Genomic DNA, 24,313 nt, shown 5'->3' with positions numbered 1-24,313 from the left:
ATAAGAAATAAAAAACAGGACAAGATAGAGACTTGTATTTACAGTAGTAATGCACAGATAACGCAACAGGAAACTTAACTGAATAATACAAAATATGAATGTTTTGTAAAGAAAAGTGGGAAGGAGAATTTCATTGCTGGAATAGAAGGCAACCAAAAGAAATGGGTCTTAATATTAATTAAAACCTTATAAGAATAAAGATTGAGGAACAAGTGAAAGACAAGCAGGTAAGTTTTATAATGGTGAGAGGTTGTTGTCAGGGTGTAAGAAGTGTACTGGCTGCACTATATGTACCACTGAAAAAAGTGAGACGATGTAAAGAACATTATAGGTGAAGTTACAGCCTTTCATCACAGATGTGTAGTAGTAAAAGATTGCAGCACTACAGAAAATCAGGAAGACACATCTGGAGGGCCAAAATATCACAGAAAATCAGGTGAAGGCAGATATTTAGGGATTTATATGAATGGATTTGGGCTTACTGGTGTGATGAAAATAAGACACAGTGAAGTGGGATATAGTGAAATATGGTTCTTGGACAAGATTAGACAGATGTTACATATTGAAGGAATATTGTATCATGGTTTGAACCATGGAAACAAATCCAGTGACACTATCAGACCATGTATCTACAGAAATAACATTTTGTAAACAAGTAAAATCTCTTGTGATAAACATTGTCATTTTTCAGTATTTCCTCTAAAAAGGAATCCACTTAATGATTGGATAGATCAAACTTTAACTGAACTGTTATTATATTTGAACTTGAGCAGTAAATACTTTGTAAAGGATTAGATAATTGTAAATTGAAGATTAGAAATGTCACAATGAAAGTAAATGAGATATGCAATAAAAGTAGCAGTAAGTATCTACAAGGCTCAAAGAAGCAAAGGATTTGCAGAAGTGAAAAAGAATAAGTGGAAAACAACAGGTTGAACGTGAACTGAAAGATCAAGAATACTTAGAAAATTTGAATGAACATAGAGGAATGATTCAAAACAACTATATTTGGCAATAATCCTAGGGTATCCAAATTGGTAGCTCAACATACGAGTCAACAGGAGGTTAAAAAGATAACTAGAATCAGGAATTATGAGAATGGTGGGTTAGATATGGATCCTGGAAAGAAATTATGAAAGTAATGGTAAATTATTACAGTATACTGTATAAACAAGATGCAGAGATTGAGAGCAGTCATAAAAATGGTAACATATCTGAGACAAATACAACTTCCTCAGTCATTAGATATAGAATGAGTGGTATTAACATCAAAATAAAGGAAAATGAAACAAAAGAAGCAGTGCAAAATCAGAATATATGGAAACCCCCAATAGTGATGGGATTCCAATAGAAGTGTGTAAAAGGAAGGAGCAGGAGATAAAAAAGTCTGGTCAGTACTTTTTAATAATATTTTTTTCTGGGTGGAAATGTTCTTGATTTGGAAAGAAGCAGTAGTGGTGGTTCTAACAAAGGAGGAGAGAGATCCTATTGATCTGGGGTCATACAGCCCCATTTCAATTCTGAATCATGACTACAAATTGTTTATAATGATTCTAGCAAAATGAATGACAAAGATTAGTGTCATTGTCTGGCACAGGAGTCTAAGGCTATGAGCTGTAGTTCCTATGGTACAGGGTTCGATTCTCTCAGCCCTCATTTGCCTAGTATATAACCTTGAATAAGTCACTTAATCATACATTGTTCCTTGGTCACCCCTGGAAAAAGGGGCCTACCTGATTAACAAATGGGTATTATTATTATTTCAAAACGAGAACACAAAGCCAAAGCCAAGTAATAAAGTTCCACAGCCTAGAAGCAGAGTACGCAGATTTTCATTAAAAGAACAAATCCTTTATTAACAGAAGTCGTGACAGCAATGAAAACAAGCGCTTTCACCCAGGAAAATCCTGGGCTTTATCAAGTAAACGGTTTCCATTTCAAAAACATCACTTATATACTAATTAGATAAGCTTAGATTACTAAATAGCTAATTAGCTCATTAATATTTAAAAGGGGCACTGCCCTTCAATACAAATAATCTTATTTGTTAAAAAGTTGCTTAAAATGTTACTTCAATAAATACAAGTGTAACGTTGTTGGAAACATAACTAAACCACATGACTACTACTCGAGATAATTCAATAAATACATAGAAATAAAACCCAGAGAGACATCATTCAATATTTACATTGTTTCCAAGTTGTTTTAAACTAGAAAACGGGTCCGAGCTAAAATCTATAAAATTTGAATAAAATGAGTGAAATAAACAGATGGAAAAACTATCATACATTTTTTATCATAAAAACCTGAAAAAAATAAATAAAGCAAAACTACTTGATAAAGCCCAGGATTTTCCTGGGCGAAAGTGCTTGTTTTCATTGCTGTCACGACTTCTGTTAATAAAGGATTTGTTCTTTTAACGAAAATCTGCGTACTCTGCTTCTAGGCTGTGGAACTTTATTATTATTATTTATTAAGTCCAAGGAGGTCATTGTTATGAGTCTATATTATATTCTCGAAGAGGCGTTCCATCGAATGCCTCTTCATCGACCCTTAAACCGCGAAATCACAAAACAGCAAACATTCACATCAGCGATTTCTTTCCCTGGGAAAGAAATCATTTGGCCATGCCTGTTAGTTTGCTGTTTTCCCCACTGTAGTGCGATCTTGGAGTTGGTATATTTAGTTAGTGTGTGTAGGATGTGGGGGGGGGGGTGAAGCCTTTGTAATGTTTGTAGAGATGTGTTTTTCTTTTTAGGGCAAGCAATTTCTTTCCCAGGGGAAGAAATCGCTGATGTGAACATTCACTGTTTTGTGATTTCGCGGTTTAATAATCGATGAAGAGGCGTTCGATGGAATGCCTCTTCAAGGATATAATATACACCTCATTGTTAAACAGTATTCAGCATTCATCACACCTATCGTTGAGTACAAAGCCCTCTTTGGTATGTACCTAACCAGGCACGTCCAACAATTAGAAAGTCCACAAAGGTTCCTCACTAAAAGAATACAGAGTATAAGTAACTGCCACCCTGTAATCTGTCTCCTTCAAGTTGTTGAGGGGAGATCTATGCCTGACATAAAATGCATTGCTGGACCCCACCCTGATGGACCTCCTGTATATCTATAAAACATACAGCACCAGAATTATCCTTTGCAAAGACTGAAACCTTACCTGTGATATAAGCAGGACCTGCTGGAGAGACAGGTATGTATTCCAGAGATTACCCCGTCTATGGAACATGCTTCCTATCCATGTAAACCAGAGTTCCTCCCTAGCACAATTCAAGTGTAACTTGGGCAATTGGATGAGGAACAGGAAATTCATCCCCAGTGTGGCACCTATGTCTCTAGTGGACACAGTCAGCATGTAAATGATTCATCTCCCAGGCCTCTTCTTGTAAATGTTTAATTCTCCAAGCCCCTGATTACATTTACTAAGGGTGCCAGAAGTTGTCAGGCATTTGGGATGCATATTGTTGAAAACAGAAACACGAGGGCTTCAGATTAAAAGACCATCAGTACAAGATCATGTAATTATTATTAATTCCTACAGCTACAGTCAGTAATATTCATTCATTCATTCATTCATTCATTCATTCATTCATTCATTCATAGTGATTAAAGTAATGGTGATGGGTCTTAATTACTGTTGATATTTCCCTTTGTATCTTCACAGATGATGTTTTATCAGGCTACTCCACAGTGTATGTACTGCTGCATGATGTTGGCGATAACTTACACGCTGACAATGATGACAACTGACTTTGGCATAGCTAGGGGTCATGGTGTCGGTGTTAGCAATGGGTAGTCCAGATCCCTATCCCAGACAGTGGGCATGGCCTTTGGGGCTGTGGTACTCACCTAAAGCATACAAAAAAGACAGAGAATGACACAAAGTTGCAGACAGGTCTAACGGGGCAGGAATGTCTCTTCCTGCAGTCTGATCTGCCCTGCTTGCTGCAAGCTCCACTGAACACAGGCAAGACAGAGGTGGACATCATGCCAGTGGTCATCAACACCACTGGTGATGCAGAAGGCCCAGTGTACATGTTTCAATGATAATGCAAAGTTGTCTTATTATTATCTTATTTTAGTTACTTAATGTTCCAAAATGACTAGCACATTGTTTTATGTATTTGTACTGTTTATCAACCTCCTTTGGATGTAAGTATGCTATATTATGATATATATTGTAATCTTTACAGTTTTGAGCCCAGGTTATGTCTGAAAAGGGTCAACAGACCATACTGCTAACCTAGTTATCAAATGTAAATAACTAAATAAAAAAATAAACGGGTGACTTCATAGGGTGCCACAGTTACAGCATTGTGCCTCCTGTTCGGCTTAACCCCAGACTGTCAGACCTAAGTGTCTGTATCCCACTGTATCCCACAAAACAGACTTCTTGGAGATTTGCATACAGGCTGACTTCAGCCAAGTCTTTCAGCCAGCACAAAGTTTGTTCATACTGCTGATACCAAGCTTCGATGTCAATGAATGTGTTGTTGACATTCCAGTTATTAAGGCAGAAGCCTGAGACATTACTGTGCTAATTCTGCTTTGGATTTCTGTGACATCTGTGATATGGCAATTTCCCAGTTTCCACCACAGCATCAGGATTAAGACAAATAACATAAGACGGTTTCTACCATTCTAGTTATGAAGCCAACTCTGACAAGGCATCGCCCAGAAAACATTTGAAATAAAAGCACATATATGAGTCAGAGCACACATAAGCAGCATATATATAAACTTTGAACACATCATCCAATATTTATCTAGACTCTAAGGCTATCATCACTATTTGTACTTTGACTGCATCATCAGGTTTTAAGAATTTATTTAAATATTCTGATTTACAGTAGCAGAACTCACGGTATTTGTATTTTGTTCAACAGTACTTGCCAGATTCAAAGACAAATCCCCCAAGAAACTAAAGCAACTGCATAAGAAACTAAAGCAAATATATGTTATTTGTAAACACCATCTTATTCAGCACAAAACCTACTAAATGACTTGGTATTTTAACCACAGGTGCCTTTTAGGTGCTTTACAAAGTAGCAAAGACAGCCATAAAGCAAACAACAAGCAACAAAAAATAAAACAACTATATTATAATAAAATGATAAGATAATAACATCAGTTTTATTCACCTGTTGACTCAGTCAGAAAACTTTCAATGATAAAACAGTAAAAAAGGGACAGACTTATATACAATGATCATTAAAATTTAACATGCTATTAAATAATTATACAATTAAATCAAAACTTTTATATTAAAAAAAATGTTCAGTCCTCTAGGTCTCAGGGTATGAAACTTTATTATTAGTAAGGCTTCCTTTCTTTCTAAATGTTTCAACATCACACTTATTCTGATCATTAACTTGCCGTAAAACTGTTGTTTCTAACCATAACTACACAACAGGACTATTTGGCTAGCATTAAATATCACTGTACCTAAGTTAGCCCTGAATTATTTTTGTGTATTTCCTCTTGGTTTCATCTATGTGAACCAAGTTACAGGAGTATCTCAGGGTATAAACCACCTTTTCAGACTGCCAGTTATAATTACCAACAGTGTGAAACTTCTTACCATTAATGTAAGCAAATTCATTAACTACAAACTCACCTGTATTACAACCAGAATTATTACAGGGGGTATGTAGTCCTCTTCAGCACATGTTGCATGGGTTAGACATTACACCTAACAGGATTACTGTAGATCAGAAAATAAGACATTTATTTATTTATTGACATTTGTTTACCAGGAATGTCCAACTGGGCACAGTTACTCTTTTTTAGCAGAGGCCCAGAGAGAAAATGTCCAAAGTATCATATTTAATGCAATCAGTATTTACAATAACAAATTTTAAAATGCAGTTTCAGTGAATATACAGAATAATAGTCAGTATAATAAAATTTGTCCAGGTAAAAAACACCAGTCCAGGAAGAGAAGCAATAAAATAGGTAGGCTTTAATCCACAGCAAGTGCACAGTCACAAAACATAAACACCAACAAAATGGTACAGTCGTTTTCATCCCAAAGTAAATGTTAGACTTCATCAGATAAAACTATCAAATAGCTCTCAAAGCTTAAATACATTTTAAAATGCAAGTAGGAACCAATCAGGATCGTAAATGAATAATCCAATTTAAAAGCAATTTATAAACCCTTGTTTAAAAACACAATGAAATAATAAATTAAAACCAATTAAATAAATTGAGCTTGAATGACCTAAAATCACAAAGAATAGATGTGTAGACTGAAATATATTGACTAAACAAACATCAAGACATGTACAAAACATAAGAAGCAAATACAAACATTCATAACTTTGCTGCCCTGAGCTTAAATAATGATGACAGGCTAATATTGTCATTCAACCCTGGTGGCCTTCCAGAGTCAAGTGTTACCTGCCAAAACAACTCACGGTGCTCCAACCTAGCCTCCCATGGACCACCCCTAATGTCCATGGGAACTTGTTCAACCACATAAAATATAAAACTTGCTTCTTTACACACCAGAGTGTGCTTATAGAGCGCATTCCACTCATTTTTGTTTTTAATATCATAAAGGTGTTCATAGACACATTTTTTAGTTTCCTCTCTGTTTTACCCAAATAGAATGCCTGACAAATTTTAATATATTAAATTATATTATAATAAAATGTGTATTGACATTCACAAACATTAAGTTTACAAGCCTTGTACTGAGATTTACAGATGGAAGAGTGGTGTATAAAATAGATAGGAGTAATTTAAAGAAATGCAATATATATAAGTATTAGAGGAGATAAGGAAGGCTGAGAGTTAGCAGAGAAGTAGTGATGGCATAGTAATTTGGTTGTGCTAATTAGAAGTGGGTATAGTAGTTTAGGAGGTACAATAAAGTGAGGTATTAGAAGGGGATAAGCAGGTTAAGTGATTTAGTGCTTTGAAGGGAGGTATAAGAAGGCGATGAAGGATGTTAGGAGATGCTATGTCCCAAATGAGGAATAGGGACAAAGCCAGGAGGCAGACAGGAAGTCTTTCAGTAATGGTTTGAAAAGAAGAGTTGTGTGATCGACTTTACTGGTACAGGAATGTTATTCCAAGTTCTAGCTACACTATTGGAAGAAGGACTAACCCCAGCAGCCCTTTGTGGTTTGTAGAAGGTATGCAGTTGTTTATTATTTGACAGTAGGGGAAGATTTAGAAGATAGTACTGCATTAGGGGTCTAATTGCTGGGCAGACAGATGGGGTATGGATGATTTTATGGGTTAAGGTAAGCTAAGTATAAGATAGGTAGTGAGAAAGCTCGAGCCAGTTAAGTGTTTTTAGTGCTGAACAGTGGTGAGTCTGGTAAGATTTGTTGCAAGTGAATCTAGCAACATTGCTATAGCAGCGTGCAAGTCTAGAACTAAGTGAGACTTGTAGTTTGGTCATGGTAAGGCCTCCATACAGGCCAACGGGTAAGAGGTAAATAGTAGCTACAGTTACTGTGGCAGAGTCTGAAAGGAATTTCTTTACTCTGTGTAGGGTGCCTAGTTTTTGATGGGTTTTCTTGATGCTGCTGTGGAGATGTAAATTGAATTTAAGGTTGTCATTGACTGCCAAGACAACTAATTTTAGATGTGGATTAACTTCAAACATGGTATTATTTAAAGAAGAAAATGTAATTTTTTTTTCATGGAAATGGGATTTTAGAAAAAAGAGAAGTAATTTATTTATTTATTTATTTATTTATTGGGAGGGTTGTATCAGTAATTATCCTGTATTCAACTTTCAACAAAGTTAAAGGCTTCTTGAGCAATTCTCTGAAGATGTATTAGGTTGTCGGAAATGCATATTAGGGTAAAATCATCAGCATATTGTATGAGGGAAGCTTGCTTAGAGGATTTATGTAAATTGTTAGTGAATATATTAAAGAATAGAGAACCAAGAATGAAGCCCTGTGCCATACCAGTATCGACAGGAAAGAAGGTAGAAGAAGTGGCGAGCCATTTAACTGGCTGGTATCTATCAGTTAAGTAGTTGTCAAACCGCAGTAGTATGGGTTGTGACAGCCTGAGGGAAGACAATTGTTAGAAGAGATTTTGGAGACAGTCTAGATCAAAAGCTTTACAGAGATCAAGGAATACAGAGGAAACAGGTTTGCCTTCATCTCTGGCTTTGTTAATAGTATCTGTGAAAGTTAATAACTCCATGGTAATGCTATGGGTGGGTCTAAAAGCCATGCTGTGCAGGGGTCAGGAGCTTTTCCTGAAGAATATGTTGAAGCTTGTGAATGCACTTCTCCAGAATTTTTGACAAAGGAAATAATATGGCGATAGATCTGAAACTGGTTGTATCAGATGAGGTTCCTCCTTTATGAAGGGGAAGATGAAGAATTTTTTTTCCTTAGAGAAGAAAAGTATTATTCCTTGATAGATCTGTTAATTAGAAGAGACACAGGATAGGTTACGAAACTGACAGCCAACTTGAGGTATTTTGCTGGAAGATTATCTACCGAAGAAGAACAGGGTTTCAGTTTAAGAAGTGGCGAGTGGAGTTTGGGATGTATTTTAGGGTGAAACATGGGGTGTTTTCTGTCTGAGGAGAGAGCATGTCAGAATTGCTGGGAAAAAAAATATTTAGTAAGACCTTTAAGGCTTTCTGTAAATTGTGTGTTAAACTGAGAAGCTATTTTAGAGGGAGTGTTATTTGGAGCAGGATTAGCAGTGGTGGATGTTTCAGTGTGGAGTATATTATTAATAGAAAATCAGAATTTTTCAGCATTGGAAGAATGATATAGGTAAGGGGTTAGTAAAGTAGATTTTCTTGTCTATGATAATCTGTCTTTTTGTATGGTAGTTCTTTAAAGTGTTGTAGGTTTTGGGGAGATCTGTATATATAAATATTTTTATTCCTCTTGTATGAAAAGTCAGGAAACATAGGCAATAAATTCACAAGGCTACCAGTATCCATCAAACTCTGACAAACCTTTTCTACTATCTTCTTTACAGTTTAAAAAAATTATATTTAAAAACATACACAGATTTTTGAGTTTCACACGCATAATTTAAAGGAAAACTCCACTCTAGAACTAAAAAAAATCTGTTTTTTTCACTCTTTGTTTCCTGTCCTGTTTAAACACATCAAAATCACTCTAAGTGCTTTATTTGTAATGTTAGCCTATTTTCCACAACGTGGCTACCAATGGGGCTTGATGCATTAACGTGATCTGGTTCTCCCTCAACCCTTTCTCTTTTTCATAATGCTTTGTATGACTCATGCCAGACATAAGGAAGTAACTGTGAATTCCTATGCCATTGACATATAATGGGATGTGTGTGAGTTGTTGTTATCTTCTTTACCTTCTGTAAAAGGACTGCTTCTTTTCTGTCTCTAATCACCCCCATTTATGTTTGGCTCAAAACTTGTTTTACACTATACTTAGAAGTTATCCAGCTACAGCCAGAAAAGTATCTAAATTGCAGGCATTTGTTCAGGGTTTTCTTTTGTAGTTCCAGAGGAACTGACAGTCCCCTCTCCCCACACTACTCCAGAGGTGTTAATACTGTCACTGCACTGAAAGACCCTTGCAGAATCAACTTCTCTTCGACTACAAAAGAAAACCCTGAACAAACAACCACAGCCACTAATAACTGGCCTACCTGGTGCCTGAAAGTCATTGTTATGTGTTTTGGAAGCCAATAAAATAATGGAATCCTAGATATAATTAAAATTAAATTATTAACGCTTTTGTGATTAAATGGCACAAAGCAGCAAGTCTATTAATAAGATATTTAAATTCACATGTGCATAATCCTCATCACTAGTCCTTGAATAAGTAAGTTCATCACACAGATGTTCCCTGCACAACACAAAATATTGTTCAGTAGTCAATTAAACTACATTATTACCTTTGTCAGAATTATTAATTATAACAGATCTGTCCTGCACTAATTATTTTAAAGCCTTCTATTCATTTCATGTTAAATACATTCTTATTTTAACAGAAATCTTTATAAAGTAAATTAAAAATTAAAAATAACTGACTTAAAACTACTATACTTCAAAATATCTGTTTTTTTCTGTTTTCAAAGTCCAGAAGAAAACATTAGAAGGAGAATGACATTGTATTGTATTAGTAGAAAACAGCACCTGTGTAATAACTTTTCTTCTTTTAGTTATTGCTATTGTGAAAGTTATTCTGTATTTCACTCACCATGAAAAGACTGTTGATTACAATCTGTTTGAAAGAACAATTTCATCCTCTACATCTCATCTCATTTGGGATGCTTTTCAAATTGGGTACAGACATATTGCATAATGACTTTTGCAGAGGATATAGTGATAGTTTAGAAACAACTTTTATGGCAGATTAATAACTGCAAGGAGTGTGACGTTAAAATAATTTTAGAAAGAAAATAAATTTTACTAATAATGAAGTTTCAGACCTTGAGACCTGGAGGTCTGAGCATTGATTTAAAGTGGAAAGTTTTGATGTATTTTTTTAATTAGTTCATGTCTTGTTAACTAGTAACAGTTGCAGTATGTAAGTTTATGTCTTGTTTTACTTTGTTATGCCCTTGAAGGTCTTTGGACCATGGTGCTAGGTGAATAAGGCTGCTGCTTTTGTTTTGTCATTTTATAATTAGACATAGAGCATTATTTTTATTTTAGTTAATGAATATTTTGAAAACCAGACATGATGATAACTAACCCTGTGGTACAGAGGGATAAAGCTCTGACTACAAGGCAGGTGACCCATGTTCGATTAGTGACAATGGCATCTGAGAAACCAGGCAAGGAAGGCTGAGTATGAACAGCTGGTGCCAGGGGGAGGGAGGCTGCCACACCTGTAGCACTACTGCCTCCTACTAGAGGCTGAGTGTATCACCCACCTGCATAGTATTAGTTCTTGTTGCACTGGGCTGGGACCTCCATGCTGAGCCGGGGAAACAGGAGAGATATGTGTGTGTGTGTGTGTGGGTGTGTGTTTGTGTGTCTAGGAGCATGCAGTTTAACCACTTTTTGCTTCTTTTGGAACTGTAGTGTAAAGGAAAAAACACACACTGTACACACAAAATATTCAAACCCCCCCCCCCAAAAAAAAATAACCCTGCCTACATAAATCAAACACCTTGGAAACATTTTTTAAATAAATAAATAAATTAGCCACATTGCAATTAAGAATTTAGAAAATATCATAATAAGCAAAATGGACCTAATCTAAAAAGTTAACTGAAATTAAACTAACTATAAAAATGTTACTAAGCTATAAACTAACTTAGAGTAACCCTTACTATGCTACAAAACTGATCCAGAAATATTTCCTGATACTGCTGCTAACATTTTTTAAAACTTACGTCTGAACTAGAGTTGAAAAAAAACAAGAAATGTATTGCTCATAAAAACCTACATAAATGATAAATCACGTAAAATAATATTCAGTCAGAGGTTTGTATAATTACTGCATCCCACCAAAATGAATGGGAAATACTAGTAAGTACAAAAAAAGTTAAAACTAGATAAAGGGAGGTCTGGTTTGAGTGGTACATGAAATATCTTGTAATACAGGACCAGGGAACTCAGCTCAAGACTCATGGCTTTGCCATTTGTTGCAAAATTCATTCTCTAAACAACTTCATGGTATATTTAATGTATCACACATTGCTTCCCCATACACATACTGCATATATAAAATATATATTATTAATTTATGTGATATTCTATTTTTATCTAATAATTACAAAATAAAAATACACTTTTAATGATTTTTGGCACACAAATGTGAATGGCTTAAAAACAGATGCAGATATTACAAGACGGTCATTATAAAAGGTTGTTCATATTTCAAATAGCTTCATACTGAGGGATGTTACATTTACTTTGACATTGTATTATTATTATTAATGTTTTATTTGTTCAAAAGGAAAAAGCAGCAAAGAAAACTAACAGATTTGGCACTTTCTCTTTCCCCCCATGAATATAAGATGATCTTATAACTTTAAACAAAAAAAACTAATAACACCCAAATATAGAAAAAAGTTGGATAGAAGAAAGACAAAGGCACAGCATAATTTCAGACTTTTTATTGTATCCAGTATAGATGATATTAAGAGCTCATTTCTATGAACAATATATATATATATATTTTTTGGCATCTGTGCTGTTCCCATTTCAATATTTGTCCAATATTCTTGAGGACGTTGCAGTTTGTAAGAATTTCTGAATGAAGTCTGATAAGCAGAGAAACACTTGTAATCTCCCTGAGTCCATGAGATTCTCTCTGACATGCTCTCTCTTTCTGGCTCTTTCTCACTTGTGCCAGCTCTCTGTATTGAGAACTACAAGCCCCATCATGCTAAGTGACACACTATTTCCTGATTGCAAACTGTACCACTGTTTCCAAGTTATAGGGGGACATATCACAAAACATTGTAAACTTGTCACAGTGTATCATTCCTCAGGGTAATCAAATCTACTTATATAACATATGATAGAATCTAATAATACTTCAAAATCATAATGAATATTAGCTTTGGAAACTGAAGCAGCAAGCAAAGTTTTTTTGATACCCCCCTGCAACTGGTTATTGGTAAGACAACCACAGAATGCTGCTCTGATGTTGCTTCTGGACTTAAGACAATAAAGTCAGTCTCATAACAGGACTGCCTAGGACAATAGAAGGAGGCTGGCCCTTCCAATAAATCTGAATACTTCAGGGAGTCCAAGGCAACCCTATAAATACGCACACAAGACAAGCCATCTCTTTATCATCCCAGTGTGAAGAAGGGAACCAAGAAGAAGAAGAAAGAAAAAAAATAGAACAGAGGGAGAGGAAAGCATTTCTTAGCATCTACAGGTAGCAGCCACTCTAAAACATATTTCAGTATTTTTACTATGTAAATTCATCTGTCTGTCTATCTGTCTGTGTACATATTTATATGTGTTTTTGGTAATGTTCATACAAATATTATGGAGCTTATGTAATTAATGGTGACGTACTGTTATGTTTCTTCATGCTATGTCTCTGAACACAGGAAGTGGGGAGCTGTGTGTGTTCACAGAAGACTTTGCAGTTCTGTATGTTATCACTGGCAGCTTAGAGTTCTGCTGTTTTATTCTGCTTTGCTGTTTTTCATTTCCTGCTTTGAACTACAATTGATATCACTGCTTTGCAATTTTTTAAATGTTTAAGATACTGAATAGCATCACCTTTTTGAATTATTATGTATTTTTTAAATTGTGTGTGTTTTGATTTGCAATCACGGGCTACACCCTATCACATGCCACTTCTGTTCTTCAAAACTTCTGTTGACATTTCCTAGCTTGTCGCCCGGTACAGATTCAGTAATCTTTGTATCATTGTAGCAGGGTGGCAAACCATTGCTAGGTAGGTAAGAACTTGGAAGAAAAAGCAGTGGACACTATGTATGTGTGGTTACAGTAATGCCATACATGGGTGAGCCAAGGTTAAGTGCATCTCTGTGACTACTCCTTTCTCAGTACCTTTCGGGCACTCGCTGTATCCTTCCTCCCACAGAAGGACACTATTGAAGCTTCTCATTCTTTCCTGTCCCACTCCATTCCCAAACTGGGTTTACAGGTGTTTCAAACATAAATAAGTACAAAGCATGGTAAACCCAGTAGCCGTAGGCTAGCTAGTCCAGCACAGTTCAAGTTGAGATATTTATTCAGTGTCCTGTAACAATAAGGACTGCTCCTGAACTCTGATTGACCATTTCATGTGTAGGACAACAAAGCTATTTTAACACAGCTTCAATGTATTACTTCCAGAATATTTTATTTATTTTTATTTATTTATTTTGCATTTATATTGCCCCCAGACCCACTGTAGAATTACATTAAAGTCTTCAAGGATGTGCATTATGGGACTTAGTGGGAGCACCATAAAAGACATAAGCAAATTGTCATTAATTCCCTCTATAGACACACACACACACACACACACACACACACACACACACACACACACACACACACACACACACACACACACACACACACACACACACTGTGTTGCATGTCTTGCTAGTAAACATTTACTGTAACTATCCAACTGTATTTCCAAACAGTAAAATCCTGAACAAATTAGTAGCAAAACAATAGTCTTTCATCACTCATTAGTGACTATAATAAAGTGAGCAAAATGATCTGGATTGTCTGTGATAACTGTGTTATACAGTGTTGTACTGGGAATATCTTAATTTAATTGATCTATGTTAACCAAGGAAGACTCAACAGGCACAAGCACCTGCTTTCAAGCACATCCCTGCAGACTCATTATGGTTAAAGGACTGGTTGACAGTCATTCAGTCAGTAGGGAAGAGGAGGTTATGGGAATCAAACCAAGGTCCACAAAACTGAGTAAGGAGAAGATGAATTAGTAGCTGTATCTCACAGTTTGCATTTGGCACTCATCTTCATCCTAATTGTCGTTAAAAGAGACGAGTGACCGTACAGCTACTTGTATTCTGCCCGTTAAAGATTTGGTGATAGACCTGGGGTGGGAGGTGGCATTTACATGAGGCCGGAACTTGTCCAGTCAGTTTTGTGATCAAAATGAAATAATGAGCGCTGAGGATTTAACTGTAATTCATGTGAATAAAGTCTAAGTGCTTTTAATCATTTCAAAGCCAGAGTAAATTTTGTTTTTCTTGTCAGCTGGTAGTGTGAAAGTCAAGTGTGGCTACCACATCAGACATTTCTAAATTAAAGGTGATCACACCAGCCAGTAAGGGTTCCTATTTCCCTCATAAATAACTACTTCTAATTTACAGTTCCTACAGTACAGGTGTGTGTTACTGGATGCTGCTATTTTTATGAACTGTATGACATTTCTGTTTGGTCTGTTTATGCTTATATTTCCAGTGTGAGGGGACAGTCCTATCCAAAGCTTGTAAAAGTTGCGTGGATAGTATTGAATTTCTGTGGAAATTATTCTTTAGATGAGTGTTAGAGCAAATACAGGTTTATAAGCAGTTACGATACATGCATTCTGGAAAAGCCCAGCCCAATTTCGTTCGAGCACTGTCTGGTTAATTGACTTGCTTAGAGTCACAGAACAGGAAAATGGAGGGAGAGGGAATCAAACCTTGATCTACAGGAAGCAGCTCCTTAACATATCATAGCCTTAATCCCCTGCACTAACTGCTAGGCAGCATGTTTGAAGGCATATCACAATTTTAGAAAAAAAAAGTAGCAGAAAGGAGGCCAGGAAAGCAGGGAAATGTGACAGGAATACAAACCAAATAGTGTAAAATGAAAACAAATAAAAGTGCTGTTTTGTGGTCACTTTACATCTGTAATACTGAAAGAATACAGAAATACCTGACCATGTCCATTTGTGCCATCAGCGTTTTGGACTCAGGAATGAATCAGAAAGGGTGGAGGGTTTGCTGGAATGTGTAGGGGGAGGGGTATATGTTGCACAATATAGCGACTCTATTTATCCACAGATAGACATTATGGGATGCTGCTGACATCATGCTAATGGTCAGAGACAACATGTAACTGATGAGTATGGGACAAACCTGGGAAGGGGAGGAGCTGCACGTATGTTAACATCATTCCACAGCTATCTCCCAAAGATATCGGAGATACAAGAAGGGGAGGAGCTGCACATATGTTAACATCATTCCACAGCTACCTCCCAAAGATATCGGCGATGCAAGAAGGGGAGGAGCTGCACATATGTTAACATCATTCCACAGCTATCTCCCAAAGATATCGGAGATACAAGAAGGGGAGGAGCTGCACGTATGTTAACATCATTCCACAGCTATCTCCCAAAGATATCGGAGATACAAGAAGGGGAGGAGCTGCACATATGTTAACATCATTCCACAGCTATCTCCCAAAGATATCGGAGATACAAGAACGGAGATACAAGAAGGGAGGAGCTGCACATATGTTAACATCATTCCACAGCTATCTCCCAAAGATATCGGAGATACAAGAAGGGGAGGAGCTGCACATATGTTAACATCATTCCACAGCTATCTCCCAAAGATATCGGAGATACAAGAAGGGGAGGAGCTGCATGTATGTTAACATCATTCCACAGCTATCTCCCAAAGATATCGGAGATACAAGAAGGGGAGGAGCTGCACGTATGTTAACATCATTCCACAGCTATCTCCCAAAGATATCGGAGATGCAAGAAGGGGAGGAGCTGCACGTATGTTAACATCATTCCACAGCTATCTCCAAAAGATATCGGAGATACAAGAAGGCTGTCAGGAAAGAATCCATTCATCTGCCATGGAACTAGGCCTGATTTCCATGCAGTGAACCTTGTAACAAGTGACTGCGGAGCAGTTATCCCATATATTTTGATATCCAAAACTGGACAGTCAGGCAGTATTAGCTGAGGATCTGAGGGACAATTGTCTGTCAGTTACTGCCGGTCCATCAATGAGCTGCTTACTGTAGTCCAGGGTTTGAGTATTTCGGCCTCTATTTGCTTACAGTGTGAGTCAGAGCGAGTCGTTTAATCAGTTAGTTCTCCTGGGTTGCCATTGAAAAGGAAAAAGCATGTGGGCTTATCCAATTAAAAATAATTAAAATAAAAAAAAATCCATGGTCAATAGTCATTGAAACAGTGGTGGAAAATACCACGGAGGCAGCCAGCGGGACAAAGCAAGAGACAGAGAAGAAAAAAAGACTATTTTGGCAGATGTCTCTTGTACCAGTGCAGTGTCTGCTGGACCATGGCAGTGTGAATTCACACTTTCACATGGTGCAGTGTCTGCTGGGCCATGGCAGTGTGAGTGCATGCTTTCACATGGTGCAGTGTCTGCTGGACCATGGCAGTGTGAGTGCACACTTTCACATGGTGCAGTGTCTGCTGGGCCATGGCAGTGTGAGTGCATGCTTTCAAATAGTGCAGTGCCTGTTGGAACATGGCAGTCTGAGTGCACACTTTCACATGGTGCAGTGTCTGCTGGGTCATGGCAGTATGAGTGCACTAGGCCATGGTAGTGTGAGTGCACACTTCCTAATAGTGCAGTGTCTGCTGGGCCATGGCAGTGTGAGTGCACACTTCCAAATGGAGCAGTGTCTGCTGGGCCATGGCAGTGTGAGTGCACACTTCCTAATAGTGCAGTGTCTGCTGGGCCATGGCAGTGTGAGTGCACACTTCCAAATGGTGCAGTGTCTGCTGGGCCATGGCAGTGTGAGTGCACACATTTACATGGTTCAGTGTCTGCTGGGTCATGGCGGAATGAGTGCAGATTTTCACATGGTGCAGTTGCTCATAAGCCATGGCAGTGTGAGTACACACTTCCAAGTGTTCCAGTGTCTGCTAGGCCATGGCATTGACAGATCACCCAATTTGTCTGCATGATTCTCCAAAAGAGGCAATTTGTTTTAAGTGTTTTTCGCAACTATCCTTGAAGATCATTAAGCCCATTATTACACAAAGTAGGCATTCATTCCTTCCCGTTCTCATCATGTGAAGCTGTAACAGGAGAAGGCAAAAGCTGAAGACTGCAGCCATCACCAGGTTTGAGGATTTGTATACACTTTACTCCCTTTAGCTAATGTCTGGCAAGCATAGTGCAGTGCCTGCTGGGCTGTGACATTGTGAGTGCACACTTTCACATGGTGTAGTGACTGCTAGGCCGTGACAGTGTGAGTGCACACTATCACATGGTGCAGTGACTGCTAGGCTATGGCAGTGTGAGTGCACACTATCACATGGTGTGGTGACTGCTAGGCCGTGGCAGTATGAGTGCACACTATCACATGGTGAAGTGGCTGCTTGGCAGTGGCAGTGTGAGTGCACACTTTCACGTGGTACAGTGGCTGCTAGGCCATGTCAGTGTGAGTGCACACTTTCACATGGTCCCATGGCAGTTGGACTGTGGCATTGTGAGTGCACACTTTCACATGGTGCAGTGGCTGCTAGGCCATGGCAGCCTGAGTGCACACTTTCACATGGTGCAGTGGTTGCTAGGCCATGGCAGCGTGAGTGCACACTTTCACATGATGCAGTGGCTGCTAGGTTGTGGCAGTGTGAGTGCACACTTTCAAATAGTGCAGTGTCTGCTGGGCTGTGGCAGTGTGAGTGCACACTTTCACACGGTGCAGTGGCTTCTAGGCTGTGGTAGTGTGAGTGCATACTTCACATGCCTTCAGTGCTTAGCTACAATACTGATTCACACATCAGAGTAATTATGTTATGCACTGTGTGACACTGTTTCTGTAAAGGTCCACTTCGAGACCTTCCCACAGATGACATTGTTGTGGCAGGACTTTCATGCAGTCCCCTTCCTTCCAGAGTAGCTCCTGCACTGCCTGGCTTCTCTAGTGAAAATTGAGTTTCTGAAGCATTGTCGGGTTCAGGTCTTGTACACTGCAGAGCTGATTTCTAGGAAGTCGGCTAATATCAGAATTTTAACTGCTTTATTTGCACTGACGTTCTCTATCTTTCTCCCTCTGGTTTTTGGACAAATTCTTTTTGTTTTTTTTTTTGTATTATTCCATGGTGTTATAGGTTCATAGGAGGTTACTAGGCTTGTGGCCTTTACAAGCCCGGCCATGTTAATCCCAAGTATCCCCATTTGTTCTTTTTTATGAAGTTTGAATTTATGGACAGAGTGGGTCTGTGATCAACACCAGCTACGCTATCCATGAGGAACTTGGGTGCCACTGCAGGGATGAATTTGTGATCTCCCATACAATTTTCTAGGTTGCATTTGAATAGGGTCAGTGAGAAGCCCTGCTTTATGTGAATAGGGAGTCTATTCTGGAGAAGCAGCAGTCTCTGGGAGACATATATGTCTGTCCAGTGTGATCTGTTAATGCCACAAGCTAGATTGAGATCCCTAGAGCAGATGACTAAAATACTTCAGTTTGCTTGTTTTTTCCTGCAGCTTCTGTGTGTTTATAGGTTAATACTAAGTTAACTGCCCTTCTAGGCCATTTTAAGCCTAGATAATTAGCAGATATGAAAATCAAACCTTGCACCTTGTGTTTGTAAGGTAAACACCCTAACCTTTATGCCAATACAGATTGCAATGTTTCTAGGTATATTTTCTCTATTTTGGAGTGCTGATTGTTTCTAGATAATATTTTATAGTTTTGTTTTTAAAAGTAGTTTATTCATAATGACCTTTCAATGTTTGTAAAAGTGATTAGGAAACCTATGTCACATGGCCATGATGTGTCATGGTGGAGTGACCCGTAGCCAAGAAATTACATTCTTCTTAAAATAATTGCCCTTATGCCTGATCCAAGGTTAGCATTATTGTTTCCCATGTAGTCGAAACACTTGGCTATGCCTCAGTATAGAAGTACACATGCCGGTGTGCTCAAATTGCTAGTAAATGCTTTGCAGCATTTATCGGCAGGTGACACTAATTCACTGTTAGGGTGATAACATCAAAAATAAATTCCAAATACTTCTGTATGCTGGAAGTTGTTGTTTGTGTGCATACTTTGTGTATATGTGTGTGTGTGTGTGTGTGTGTGTGTGTGTGTCTATGACTGTGCATAGAAAGCAGGCTAAGAGATAAGATGAGTGCTGTTGGAAACAGCAGTAATAAATTCTTTATGTACACCGTGGGCAGGGGGCTTTCATTAGGAAATTCTTAAGTACACAATATAGTTATACATTCAAGTGAACCTCCAGTGAGTAAGCAGCTTTCTTCTACACCCTCAGAGAATTCCTGTCTCATGTGATAGTAAAGGAATTGGGTTTAAAATGCTTGCCTGGTAATTCTAAATGCATTTAAAAGCTAAGACAAAGACACTGTTCAGTATTCATCTAAACATGTATGCAGATTGTCCAACTGTTTGGTGATTTCCATAAAAGGGATGTCTTTTGTCTGTAATGGTATCATAATCTGGGGTTCATGACAAAGATGACAATTATACTTACACCCTCTCTGTCTATATAGTCTCTCTCTCTCTCTCTATATATATGTATGTTTGTGCATGTGTGTGCATGATTGTGTATGTCTGTGTGTGTGCGCGCGCTCGTGTGTGTGTGTGTGTGTGTGTGTGTGTGTGTGTGTGTGTCTGAGCACAATTACCTTATTAGCAGCTCCACTGGAAAATTTTACAATCTTTTATAAAAAAGTATGGAATTATTTTGCAAAATTTGCAGAAAATTGCAGGGTTCTATATCCAACCCTATTACCCTCAAATATTTATATTATATTATATTTTATAATATTATATTACATTACATTATATACTGTAGCTTGTATTAATCATATAGATTATTAGACAGATGTACTACAAGGTATGGATAATTTCGGTCTAGTTTTTTTTTTTTGAAATGCAGTGCAGCATGAGTTTTACGTAGCATATATTTAAGGTTTGTAAACATCACAAGCAGTGCTACGCATACATATTAGGCATTCATTCAGATACCCATCTTAAGGTAGCTGTGGAGGTGCCGCGGTAGCGTTGTTACCTCACAGCAAAAAGCTCTCCCGTTCGATTCTCGGCTGGAGCGTGTTCTGTGTGGAGTCTGCATGTTATCCCTACGGTCGAGTGGCATTCGAAAGACATGCGCGAATAGGCGTTTATTCGTTGAAGGTTGGGTATCGGGCTGGCACCTCGACACTGTAAAAATCTGTTGCCAGTCATTAGCAGACATGTGGCGACCCCTAACCGGGAAAAGTCGAAAGAACAATTCAACTACCCATCTTGAAAAGTCTGTTATAGAAACCTAACAACTACCTCTACATAATTTGTCCAAAAAATGGTATATGAATCAGTTAGTGAGTTGTCACTCCAATTAAATATGTTTAGCAGTAAAATTTAATTCCCAACTTTTTAAATACAATAAATAAATAAATAAAAAGTGCCAAAGAGCATGATAAGGGCACAGCCTTCGTGACGATGATCACCAGTAAAGGTGCTGATGGCTCGTTTCTTTATATTTTAGAAGCATGTTGTTAGAATATCCGTTGTAATTCCAGGACTTTTAACTCTGTTAGTAACGAGTCGTGGAATTACGAAAAAAGTATGAAAATGCAGAAAAGTGGATGTGGGACATTGCTGCTCTCTCTTTAAAGACGTTATTTTTTGCAGGGAACAAGCTTCCCTGTATCCCACAATATATAAACTCCGAGATCGCCATACCTTGAAAGCCTTGGAGAAAAGGGGGTGCTCTGAGAAAAACACTCTTGGACTTGATATGTGCAAGTCCATATTTTCGCTCATTCGGTCGTTAAAGTCACAAAAAATCAAACAACTACAGGTGTTAGATCGTGTAAACTTCGAAGGATTACTGAATTCAGCTCATTTGAACATATTCAACATTTTAAGTTAAGTCAGCTAAACTTACATTTAAATTTAGAATGAAAGTTTTATAGCAGGTCAGCAGTGCAGAACAAAAACCTCATGCTCACTGAGTATTTTGTAACAATGCAGCAGACAGGCTGGGGAACATTTGCTTTTTCTTTGACCTCTGTAGTTTCCCATTCAAGATGAATGGACACATTTTCAACACTCACATCTGTTGCTTAATTCTGTTTGCTATTGCAACGTTCTCTTCCAAACAACCAAGAACATTGGAAACAAGTTAGAATAAATCAGTTGAAAATGATTTACTATGGTTTTCCTTGCCATACATTGTAGCATTTTGTTAAACTGATGTCATCCTTCATTAAATTTACTTGAAAATGTAGTTTTAGTCATTTTAGTCAAACATTTAATGTTATAAATCATTGTAAAGATTGCAGTTTTTTGTGTGGGAAGTTAGAAGAACATTGCAGGTGTGAGAACTGCTCAGAAATACAGATTAAGAATGTTCTAGTCTATTCTCCTTACCGTGGACTAAGAAATGCACCCACCTATTTTCAGTGCCTTACTTTGTCGAAATGTTGAAACACTTCATTCCATATATGTTAAGGCACAGATAGTCATTCCACATAAGCTTTTGTTTGGATTTCTGCACTTGTTCGGGTTCCAGATTTGCTTTATTCACTGCATTTTAGAACAGGTACGTATGCTGTGTCTCACCCCAGCATTGTTGGTAGTATCCTACATTCTTGGGTAGCTCTTACCTGTTGGAGCAATACATTGTTTTAATGTACACACCTCAGACTACTTTGCTTACATGTTCATATCTGTCCATATTTGATTTTACTCTCCCAGCTGTTGACAAGCATAACAACGGCACTCTGTCCTGCAACCTTTTACATGACCCCTATGTACTGCCTCTGTGCCATGTGTACCTCAGGCCATTTTTTCTGTGGAACTTGGTGGGGGGAATGTGGACTGTGAAATGCTGGATGTAGCCCCAAATTTTTACTTTATGCTATAATCTTCCTTATGAAGAGGAACATGAGGTGACCTCTGACCAAACCCCTTTTCCCAAAGAAGGAGGTATGGCATTGGCTGCTTAGGCCTGCATGCCTATCTGACCCTCTGATGTCCAGACTGCTAGTCAAACACAGGTCAGCAGGAGAGGTGGTCATCCTGCATCAGTGTGTCATGGGTCTGTTTTTACCTGTCTCATCCCAGATGCTGCTGTATCTACCTGCACTTCTGTGGTTTGCAGCACCTCACATTGTCAGGTAACTACCCTTTTTACCCTCCACAGCCCTTTCTGGGTAACCCAGTCAGTGTATTCCATAACTGCAAGCCCCTTACTCAGTAGAAGAAGTGTCTCTCTGGTATCCTGGAATGCAACGGTATTTGCCTGTAGCACACATACATGACTGATGGGAATGCTGAATCAGAAGGTGATATACGGCTGGGGAACATGTTCCTTCTTAATGCTCTGTAGGTCCTCCCTCAATCTAGCCATGTCAGCAATTTGCTGAAGGGTGATTCTGCAGTCAGTTGTGGGCCAATAAGTCACACCCAGGTGCCTAAGAAGCCTTGTTTACCTCATCACATGTGAGAATGTCCAGGATGCTATATTCCTGCTCATGCAGAAGCAACACCTGACATTTGGGCTGGTAGTTTTCCAGGCCTTAATGACTCTATTAATATTAAATGATTTTTTATCAGATAGTAGATAGAATGTTAATGTATATTCATATTTTATGGTTTTATATATGCACATACATTTATTTTTATTTTTTGTGTTTAAATGTGTTCATTATATTATGGTCTATTACACACTTTAAGATTTTTACCTAAGATTTTTATCTGGAAAGTTGATTGTCGATTAAATAATTTAATGTAATTTGATTAGTGGGAGGGACATGAGAGTGTAAGTATATAAGTCTGTCTAAAAATGTCTGTAATTGTATTTCTGAAGAAGTCATTCTGATGAAAGCATTAAATAAAGAGTTTTTTACGCTAATTCCTGGTTGATGTCTTCCTCTGCTACTCCAGTGTTTGGTTTTATTTGTTTTTTTCACTGGTGGTCATTTTTATTTCTGTTATTAAATGCTCAACTTCTCTGTCCTTTTTCTCCCTATTTACAGTTCCCTGCTATGAATAATTAACAATACAGCATTTAAAATATTTTAAATTGACTGTTTCTCTCCACTAGAACAGTACCTTACCATACTGTGGTGGTTTCATTTAAAAAAAAAAAAAACAACTTTCATCCCATCCTGGAAAAGCTTGCTGCTGTCTCCAGTTCATTGATCTTGTCAAGGCCAATGAATACAGGCAGTTTTCTGGCCAATTCCCTTCCCAAACTGACATCATCACAACCATCCTAAAAACCCACTCATGCTGTGATGTCACAGCTCCCTGGTCCTTCCCTACTCATACAAATAGTAAAGGCTAGAACAAGGAAACAGTACATGAGTCAAGTCTCCTGGCGTGAGCTGTCAATCAAAGCAGGTAACAGCTCAAATTACCATTAGCACTTTGACAGCTAGGGAAGCTAGGTGTGAAAGGGGGTGGAAGATGAGAGATGAGTCGAAGTAGTACAATTCAGGCTTCACAAAAGACCTCATTTTAGCCATTTTAAAAAGAAACAGCAGTAAAAAGCACTTTGAAAGTCTGTTCTGTGGCATTTGTACTGTTTGTGTTTTAAGTATTCATTGAACGGCATGACATGTTAATTAAAACTGACTGAAACACAGCAGTGTATGAATGTAAAATCAATGCAGTGACAGGAGCTTTAGGAAGAAAGAGGCCTGCATGATGTAATTTTTTACAGAAAAGCACTGCATTGTGGGATACCTAGAGGCAGACTAAACAATCAAGATCACTTCAAGATGCTAGACCCCATGTGGTCAGACTCAGAAATTATGTATGAAAATAATTTAAAAAACTATAAATAGTCCCAGAGTGGTGTTAAAATGTAGGAAATGACAAGCCATGATGAAATAAACATGCTTTTTTGAGTCTGTGGGTACAGTTCGCCTTTAAATAAACAGATTGACTCAA

The 24,313-nt window shown here is 37.9% G+C and overlaps 1 protein-coding gene across 2 annotated transcripts in view; it reads left to right on the top strand.

The window, feature by feature from the left end:
* Nucleotides 1–12,604: 12,604 nt before the first annotated feature.
* The window catches only part of LOC122814034 (phosphatidylserine decarboxylase proenzyme, mitochondrial-like), a 200,526-nt gene continuing 188,817 nt past the window's right edge, over nucleotides 12,605–24,313 (top strand). For both annotated transcript variants that reach the window (XM_044086626.1, XM_044086622.1), the window contains exon 1: nucleotides 12,605–12,836. The gene's annotated coding sequence lies outside the window, so the exon portion shown is untranslated. The remainder of the gene's footprint in view (nucleotides 12,837–24,313) is intronic.

The sequence above is a fragment of the Protopterus annectens genome, chromosome 10.part0 (genome assembly GCF_019279795.1).
Source record: "Protopterus annectens isolate FY-2018-M chromosome 10.part0, PAN1.0, whole genome shotgun sequence".
Taxonomy (NCBI): Eukaryota; Metazoa; Chordata; order Ceratodontiformes; family Protopteridae; genus Protopterus; species Protopterus annectens.
The sequence above is the reverse complement of the archived record's forward strand: the minus strand, read 5'-3'. Positions and strand labels throughout refer to the sequence as shown.